The sequence below is a fragment of the Arachis ipaensis genome, chromosome B1 (assembly GCF_059453495.1).
Source record: "Arachis ipaensis isolate K30076 ecotype BB chromosome B1, ASM5945349v1, whole genome shotgun sequence".
NCBI classification, from domain to species: domain Eukaryota; kingdom Viridiplantae; phylum Streptophyta; class Magnoliopsida; order Fabales; family Fabaceae; genus Arachis; species Arachis ipaensis.
Window position 1 is genome coordinate 66,415,040 of NC_142436.1, and position 10,350 is coordinate 66,425,389.

At 38.6% G+C, this 10,350-nt stretch overlaps 1 non-coding gene across 1 annotated transcript; it reads right to left on the bottom strand.

Moving 5' to 3' along the window:
• Positions 1-2,977: 2,977 nt before the first annotated feature.
• On the bottom strand, positions 2,978-3,085 carry LOC148576887 (small nucleolar RNA R71). Its single transcript, XR_015904431.1, has one exon. It is a non-coding gene; the product is annotated as a small nucleolar RNA R71 (small nucleolar RNA).
• Between the last annotated feature and the right edge of the window lie 7,265 nt (positions 3,086-10,350).

Genomic DNA, 10,350 nt, shown 5'->3' on the forward strand with positions numbered 1-10,350 from the left:
CGCAAAAGGATAGTAAATCCTATTCCAGTATGTTCGAGAACCTCCAGATGATTAGCCATGCCGTGACAGAGTATTTGGACCATTTTCACAGAGAGGATGGGATGTAGCTATTGACAACGGTGATGCCCTTACAGAAAGCTTGCCATGGAAATGAGTAAGACTAATTGGATGAAGACAGCGAGAAAGCAGAGATTCAGAGGAACGAAAGCATCTCTATACGCTTATCTGAAATTCTCACCAATGATATGCATAAGTATTTTTATCTTTACTTTCTGTTTATTTATTATTATTATTCGAAAACTCCATAACCATTTGATATCCGCCTGATTGAGATTTACAAGGTGACCATAGCTTGCTTCATACCAACAATCTCCGTGGGATCGACCCTTACTCACGTAAGGTTTTATTACTTGGACGACCCAGTGCACTTGCTGGTTAGTTGTGCGAAGTTGTGAAGTTATGTTTGGACCATGGTTCTGTGCACCAGTTGTTGGAGCCATTGCCAGGGAAAGAACGAACAAATAATTTTACAACCTAATCTGAGTAACAATTTCGCATTACCAAGTTTTTGGCGCCGTTGCCGGGGATTGTTTGAGTTTGGACAACTGACGGTTCATCTTGTTGCTCAGATTAGGTAATTTTCTTTTTGTTTTATTTTCAAAAATTTCTCATCTGTTTTCGAAAATTATTTCAGAATTTTAAGAATGAATTCTAGTATTTCATGAAGCATGTTGAAGCCTGACTGGCTGTAAAGCCATGTCTAAATTCATTTGGACTGGGGCTTCCAACCCAACATTATCAAAAGCAAGCTAGTTGTTGCTAATCCACCTGCTGTTGTTCCTGATCCACCTGATTTACATGCTAAAGCTTGACTGGCTATTAAGCCATGTCCTACCCTCAGATTGGAGCTTTAGACTAAAAAGCAAGATTCCTTGAATTCATATTAAAAATTTTGAAATCTTTATTTTTTTTTTCAAATGATTTTCGAAAAATATAAAATAAAAATCCAAAAAAAAATCATAAAATAAAAAAAAATCAAAAAAATATTTTGTGTTTCTTGTTTGAGTCTTGAGTCAATTTCAAGTTTGGTGTCAATTGCATTTCTTCTAAAAATTCTTTGCATTTTTTTTCGAAAATTCATGCATTCATAGAGTTCTTCATGATCCTCAAGTTGTTCTTGGCCAGTCTTCTTGTTGATCCTCATGTTTTCTTGTTTTGTGTCTTTTCTTGTTTTTTATATGCATTCTTGCATTCATACTGTCTATACATGAAAAATTTCTAAGTTTGGTGTCTTGCATGTTTTCTTTTCTTGAAAATTTTTCAAAAATATGTTCTTGGTGTTCATCCTGACATTCAAAGTGTTCTTGGTGTTCATCTTGACATTCATAGCATTCTTGCATGCATTCATTGTTTTGATCCAAAATTTTCATGCATTGCATCATGTTCATGTTTTTCTCTCTCATCATTAAAAATTCAAAAATAAAAAAAAATATCTTCCCCTTTTTCTCTCATAAATTTCGAAAATTTGGATTGACTTTTTCAAAAATTTTTAAAAAATCTAGTTGTTTTTATGAGTCAAATCAAATTTTCAATTTAAAAATCTTATCTTTTTCAAAATCTTTTTCAAAAATCAAATCTTTTTCATTTTTTTCTTATTTATTTTCGAAAATTATAAAAATATTTTTCAAAAATATTTTTTTTAATTTTATATCATATTTTCGAAAATCACATCATCAATTAATGTTTTGATTCAAAAATTTCAAGTTTGTTACTTACTTGTTAAGAAAGATTCAAACTTTAAGTTCTAGAATCATATCTTATGATTTCTTGTGAATCAAGTCATTAATTATGATTTTAAAAAAAAATCAAATCTTTTTCAAAACTAATTCTAATCATTTCTTTCTATCATATCAATTTAAAAATCTTATCTTTTTCAAAAATTTGATTTTCAAATATCTTTTCTAACTTCTTATCTTCTTATCTTTTCAAAATTGATTTTCAAATCCTTTTCAACTAACTAATTGACTTTTTGTTTTTTTCTTATCTTTTTCAAAACTTCCTAACTAACTCTCTCTCTCTAATTTTCGAAAATATCTCCCTCTTTTTCAAAAATTCTTTTTAATTAACTAATTATTTTAATTTTTGATTCATTCCTAATTTTCAAAAATTACTAACCTTTTTTCAAAAACTTTTATTAAAGTTTAACTTTAAATTTTAATTTTTAATTTTTGAAAATCCTCTCACCTCTCATCTTCTTCTATTTATTTATTCATCTACTAACACTCCTCTTCACCCAAAATTCGAACCCCTTCTTTTCCTCTAAGTTTGAATTCTTCTCTTCTTTACATTACATTCTTTTCTTCTTCTACTCACACAGGGGAACCTCTATACTTGGGCAAAAAGGATCCCTATTATTATTATTTTTCTGTTCCCTCTTTTTCATATGAGCAGGAGCAAGGATAAGAACATTCTTGTTGAAGCAGACCCTGAACCTGAAAGGACTCTGAAGAGGAAACTAAGAGAAGCTAAAATACAACAATCCAGAGACAACCTTACAGGAATTTTCGAACAGGAAAAGGAGATGGCAGCCGAAAATAATAATAATGCAAGGAGGATGCTTGGTGACTTTACTGCACCAAATTCCAACTTACATGGAAGAAGCATCTCCATCCCTACCATTAGAGCAAACAATTTTGAGCTTAAGCCTCAACTAGTTTCTCTAATGCAGCAGAACTGCAAGTTTCATGGACTTCCATCTGAAGATCCTTTTCAGTTCTTAACTGAATTCTTGAAGATCTGTGATACTGTTAAGACTAATGGAGTAGATCCTGAAGTCTACAGGCTCATGCTTTTCCCTTTTGCTGTGAGAGACAAAGCTAGAATATGGTTGGACTCTCAACCTAAGGATAGCCTGAACTCTTGGGATAAGCTGGTCAAGGCTTTCTTAGCCAAGTTCTTTCCTCCCCAAAAGCTGAGTAAGCTTAGAGTGGATGTTCAAACCTTCAGACAGAAAGAAGGTGAATCCCTCTATGAAGCTTGGGAGAGATACAAGGAACTGACCAAAAAGTGTCCTTCTGACATGCTTTCAGAATGGACCATCCTGGATATATTCTATGATGGTCTGTCTGAATTAGCTAAGATGTCATTGGATACTTCTGCAGGTGGATCCATTCACCTAAAGAAAACGCCTGCAGAAGCTCAAGAACTCATTGACATGGTTGCTAACAACCAGTTTATGTACACTTCTGAGAGGAATCCTGTAAGTAATGGGACGCCTCAGAAGAAGGGAGTTCTTGAAATTGATACTCTGAATGCCATATTGGCTCAGAATAAAATATTGACTCAGCAAGTCAATATGATTTCTCAAAGTCTGAATGGAATGCAAGCTGCATCCAACAATACTCAAGAGGCATCTTCTGAAGAAGAAGCTTATGATCCTGAGAACCCTGCAATAGCAGAGGTGAATTACATGGGTGAACCATATGGAAACACCTATAATCTCTCATGGAGAAATCACTCAAATCTCTCATGGAAAGATCAACAAAAGCCTCAACAAGGCTTTAATAATGGTGGAAAAAACAGGTTTAGCAATAGCAAGCCTTTTCCATCATCCACTCAGCAACAGACAGAGAACTTTGAACAAAATACCTCTAATTTAGCAAACTTAGTCTCTGATCTATCTAAGGTCACTGTGAGTTTCATGAATGAAACAAGGTCCTCCATTAGAAATTTGGAGGCACAAGTGGGCCAGCTGAGTAAGAAGATCACTGAAACCCCTCCTAATGCTCTCCCAAGCAATACAGAAGAAAATCCAAAAGGAGAGTGCAAGGCCATTGACATGACCATCATGGCCGAATCCAAGGAGGAAGGGGAGGACGTGAATTCCAAGGAGGAAGACCTCTTGGGACGTCTAGTGATCAATAAGGAGTTTCCCTCTGAGGAACCAAAGGAACCTGAGACTCATCTAGAGACCATAGAGATTCCATTGAACCTCCTTATGCCATTCATGAGCTCGGATGAGTATTCCTCTTCTGAAGAGAATGAGGATGTTACTGAAGAGCAAGTTGCCAAGTTCCTTGGTGCAATCATGAAGCTGAATGCCAATTTATTTGGTAATGAGACTTGGGGAGATGAACCTCCCCTGTTCACCAATGAACTAAATGCATTGGATCAACTGAGATTGCCTCAGAAGAAACAGGATCCTGGAAAGTTCCTAATACCATGTACCATAGGCACCATGACCTTTGAGAAGGCTCTATGTGACCTTGGGTTAGGAATAAACCTCATGCCACTCTCTGTAATGGAGAAACTGGGAATCTTTGAGGTGCAAGCTGCTAGAATCTCATTAGAGATGGCAGACAATTCCAGAAAACAAGCTTATGGACAAGTAGAGGACATATTAGTAAAGGTTGAAGGCCTTTACATCCCTGCTGATTTCATAATCCTAGATACTGGGAAGGATGAGGATGAATCCATCATCCTTGGAAGACCCTTCCTAGCCACAGCAAGAGCTGTGATTGATGTTAACAGAGGTGAACTAGTCCTTCAATTGAATGAGGACTCTCTTGAGTTTAAAACTCAAGGACATCCTTCTGTAAACATGGAAAAGAGGCACAGTAAGCTTCTCTCACTGCAGAGTCAACCAGAGCCCCCACAGTCAAACTCAAAGTTTGGTGTTGGGAGGCCACAACCAAACTCTAAGTTTGGTGTTGAACTCCTATATCCAAACTCTAAGTTTGGTGTTGGGGAGTCTCAACAATGCTCTAAACATCTGTGAGGCTCCATGAGAGCCCACTGTCAAGCTATTGACATTAAAGAAGCGCTTGTTGGGAGGCAACCCAATTTTTATTTATCTAATTTTATTTTTATTGTTCTTTCATGTTTTATTAGGTTCATGATCATGTGGAGTCACAAAATAAATATAAAAATTGAAAACGGAATCAAAAACAGCAGAAGAAAAATCACACCCTGGAGGAGGATCTTACTGGCGTTTAAACGCCAGTAAGGAGCATCTGTCTGGCATTCAACGCCAGAACAGAGCATGTTTCTGGCGTTGAACAACGCCAGAAACAAGTAGCTTCCTGGCGTTCAGACGCCAGAAATGCACAATGAAGAAGAGCTGGCGCTGAACGCCAAAAACAAGCATCTGGTTGGCGTTCAACGCTAGAAACATGCTGCATCTGGGCGCTGAACGCCCAGAACAAGCATCAATTCGGCGTTTAAACGCCAGAATTGCATGCAAAGGCATTTTACATGCCTAATTGGTGCAGGGATGCAAATCCTTGACACCTCAGGATCTGTGGACCCCACAGGATCCCCACCTACCACCACTCACTCTCTTCCCTCTTCTCAATGTTCATCCTCTCTTCCCAATAAACACTCTTCTCCAAAACTTTTCACCAATCACCTCAATCTCTCTTCCCTATCATCACTTCACCACTCACATCCATCCACTCTTCCCCATAAACCTACCTCATAAACTCCACCTACCTTCAAAATTCAAAATCAATTTCCCACCCAAACCCACCCTATATGGCCGAAACTAACCCCCCTCCCCTCCCTATATAAAGCCTTCCATTCTTCCTCATTTTCATACAACACAACCCTCTCTTCCCCTTCTTGGCCGAATACACCTCTCCCTCCTCTCCTCCATATTTTCTTCTTCTTCTTCATCTATTCTTTCTTCTCTTGCTCGAGGGTGAGCAATATTCTAAGTTTGGTGTGGTAAAAGCATAAGCTTTTTGTTTTTCCATTACCATTGATGGCACCTAAGACCGGAGAATCCTCTAGAAAAGGGAAAGGGAAGACAAAAGTTTCCACCTCCGAGTCATGAGAGATGGAAAGATTCATCTCCAAAGCCCATCAAGACCACTTCTATGATGTTGTGGCCAAGAAGAAGGTGATCCCCGAGGTCCCTTTCAAACTCAAGAGAAATGAGTATCCGGAGATCCGACATGAAATCCAAAGAAGAGGTTGGGAAGTTCTAACAAACCCCATCCAACAAGTCAGCATCCTAATGGTTCAAGAGTTCTATGCTAATGCATGGATCACTAGGAACCATGATCAAAGTAAGAACCCAAACCCAAAGAATTATCTCACCATGGTTCGGGGGAAATACTTAGATTTTAGTCCGGAAAATGTGAGATTGGCGTTTGACTTGCCTATGATGCAAGGAGATGCACGCCCCTACACTAGAAGGGTCAACTTTGATCAAAGGTTGGACCAAGTCCTCATGGACATATGTGTGGAAGGAGCTCAATGGAAGATTGACTCAAAAGGCAAACCGGTTCAACTTAGAAGACTAGATCTTAAGTCTGTGGCTAGAGGATGGTTAGAGTTCATCCAACGCTCCATCATCCCCACTAGCAACCAATTTGAAGTTACTGTGGATCGGGCCATCATGATTCATAGCATCATGATTGGTGAGGAAGTAGAAGTTCATGAAGTCATCTCCCTTGAACTCTACAAAATAGCCAAAAAGTCCTCTCCCTTGGCAAGGCTAGCTTTCCCTCATCTTATTTGCCATCTATGTTACTCAGTTGGAGCTTTCATAGAAGGAGACATTCCCATTGAGGAAGAGAAGCCCATCACTAAGAAAAGGATGGAGCAAACAAGAGAGCCCACTCATGGAGCTCAAGAAACACATGAGGAAGCTCACCATCAAGAAATCCTTGAGATACCTCAAGGGATGCACTTTCCTCCACATAATTTTTGGGAGCAAATCAACACCTCTCTAGGAGAATTAAGTTCCAACATGGGACAATTAAGGGTGGAACATCAAGAGCACTCCATCATCCTTCATGAAATTAGAGAAGATCAAAGAGCAATGAGGGAGGAGCAACAAAGACAAGGAAGAGACATAGAAGAGCTCAAGGACATCATTGGTTCCTCAAGAAGGAAACGCCACCATCACTAAGGTGGACTCATTCCTTGTTCTTAGATTTTCTGTTTTTCGTTTTCTTATGTTAAATGTTTATCTATGTTTGTGTCTTTATTACATGATCATTAGTGTCTAAGTATCTATGCCTTAAAGTAGTGAATATGAATCCATCACCTCTCTTAAATGAAAAATGTTTTTAATTAAAAAGAACAAGAAGTACATGAGTTTCGAATTTATCCTTGAACTTAGTTTAATTACTTTGATGTCGAGACAATGCTTTTTGTTTTCTGAATGAATGCTTGAACAGTGCATATGTCTTTTGTAGTTGTTGTTCATGAATGTTAAATATGTTGGCTCTTGAAAGAATGATGACAAGGAGACATGTTATTTGATAATCTGAAAAATCATAAAAATGATTCTTGAAGCAAGAAAAAGCAGTGAATACAAAGCTTGCAGAAAAAAATAGAAAAAAAATAGCAAAAAAAAAAGAGAAAAAGCAAGCAGAAAAAGCCAAAAGCTCTTAAAACCAAAAGGCAAGAGCAAAAAGCCAATAACCCTTAAAACCAAAAGGCAAGGGTAAATAAAAAGGATCCCAAGGCTTTGAGCATCAGTGGATAGGAGGGCCTAAAGAAATATAATCCTGGCCTAAGCGGCTAAACCAAGCTGTCCCTAACCATGTGCTTGTGGCGTGAAGGTGTCAAGTGAAAACTTGAGACTGAGCGGTTAAGGTCAAGGTCCAAAGCAAAAAAAAAGAGTGTACTTAAGAACCCTGGACACCTCTAATTGGGGACTTTAGCAAAGCTGAGTCACAATCTGAAAAGGTTCACCCAATTATGTGTATGTGGCATTTATGTATCCGGTGGTAATACTGGAAAACAAAGTGCTTAGGGCCACGGCCAAGACTCATAAAGTAGCTGTGTTCAAGAATCAACATACTGAACTAGGAGAATCACTAACACTATCTGAACTCTGAGTTCCTACAGATGCCAATAATTCTGAACTTCAATGGATAAAGTGAGATGTCAAAACTATTCAAGAGGCAAAAAGCTACAAGTTCCGCTCATCTGATCGGAGCTATGTTTCATTGATAGTTTGGAATTTATAGTATATTCTCTTCTTTTTATCCTATTTGATTTTCAGTTGCTTGGGGACAACCAACAATTTAAGTTTGGTGTTGTGATGAGCGGATAATTTATACGCTTTTTGGCATTGTTTTTAGTATGTTTTTAGTAGAATCTAGTTACTTTTAGGGATGTTTTCATTAGTTTTTATGTTAAATTCACATTTCTGGACTCTACTATGAGTTTGTGTGTTTCTCTGTGATTTCAGGTATTTTCTGGTTGAAATTGAGGGACTTGAGCAAAAATCAGATTCAGAGGTGAAGAAGGACTGCTGATGCTGTTGGATTCTGACCTCCCTGCACTCAAAGTGGATTTTCTGGAGCTACAGAACTCAAAATGGCGCGCTTCATATTGCATTGGAAAGTAGACATCCAGAGCTTTCCAGAAATATATAATAGTCCATACTTTGACCGAGTTTAGATGACGCAAAAGGGCGTTAAACACCAGTTCTACGCTGCAGTCTGGAGTTAAACGCCAGAAACACGTCACAAACCAGAGTTGAACGCCATAAACACGTTACAACTTGGCGTTCAACTCCAGAAGAAGCCTCTACACGTGTAAACTTCAAGCTCAGTCCAAGCACACACCAAGTGGGCCCCGGAAGTGGATTTATGCACCAATTACTTATTTCTGTAAACCCTAGTAACTAGTTTAGTATAAATAGGACTTTTTACTATTGTATTTTCATCCTGGATTGTATTTTTGATCCTGTGATCACGTTTTGGGGGCTAGCCTCTTGGCCATGCCTGAACCTTTCACCTATGTATTTTCAACGGTAGAGTTTCTACACTCCATAGATTAAGGTGTGAAGCTCTGCTGTTCCTCATGATTTAATGCAAAGTACTACTGTTTTATATTCAATTCAACTTATTCCGCTTCTAAGATATCCATTCGTTCCCAATAACATGATGGATGTGATGATTATGTGACGCTCGTCATCATTCTCACCCATGAACGCGTGCCTGACAAACACTTCCGTTCTACATGCAACCAAGCTAGAATGAGTATCTCTTAGATATCTAATACAGGGGACCAAGTCTGAGTTATTAGTATCTTCGTGGTATAAGTTAGAACCCATGGATGGCCATTCCTGAGATCCAGAAAGTCTAAACCTTGTCTGTGGTATTCTGAGTAGGATCTGGGAAGGGATGGCTGTGACGAACTTCAAACTCGCGAGTGCTGGGCGTAGTGACAGATACAAAAGGATAGTAAATCCTATTCCAGTATGATCGAGAACCTCCAGATGATTAGCCATGCCGTGACAGAGCATTTGGACCATTTTCACAGAGAGGATGGGATGTAGCCATTGACAATGGTGATGCCCTTACAGAAAGCTTGCCATGGAAAGGAGTAAGACTGATTGGATGAAGACAGCAGGAAAGTAGAGATTCAGAGGAATGAAAGCATCTCTATATGCTTATCTGAAATTCTCACCAATGATATGCATAAGTATTTTTATCTTTACTTTCTGTTTATTTATTATTATTATTCGAAAACTCCATAACCATTTGATATCCGCCTGACTGAGATTTACAAGGTGACCATAGCTTGCTTCATACCAACAATCTCCGTGGGATCGACCCTTACTCACATAAGGTTTTATTACTTGGACGACCCAGTGCACTTGCTGGTTAGTTGTGCGAAGTTGTGATGTTATGTTTGGACCATGGTTCTGTGCACCAGTTGTTGGCGCCATTGCCAGGGAAAGAACGAACAAATAATTTTACAACCTAATCTGAGTAACAATTTCGCATACCAGTGAGATATGCTAATAGAGCACCAAAGTTCTTCAAGAGAGGAGACCTTGTTCCAGAAGCAAAAGGGTGGTATGAATTTGTAAGGAGATCCATCCTAGCCACTGTAAATACCTCAGAGGTTAACATCAAACGAGCCACTTTGGTGCATTGTATTATGGTAGGAGGTGAGATTAAGGTCCATGAGTTCATTGCTAATGATATTCAAAAGATCTCTGAAAAGAGCTCCTCTGAATCTTGGCTCCACTACCCAAGCACCATCATCCGCTTGTGCATAAAGGCTAAGGTGCCCCTAGAGGATACAAATCTCGTGTGGCTACATCCGGGCATGTCGATCACTCTTGAAAGAATAAAGCTTGTCACCACAGCTCAACAACAAAGAAGGCCAAAAAATGAAAAAAAGATGGAGGAACAACAAGAGGAGGAGCCACAAGAAGAAGAACAACATCAAGAAGGGAAGCAACAAGAGGAACAACCAGCACAAACCTCAATAGATATGAGTGGAATGCAAGAAGCCATTGACGTGCTGTCAAGCGAGTTTATGAGAAGCCAAGAACAACAGAAGTACTTCCAATTTGTTCTCATAAACCAACAA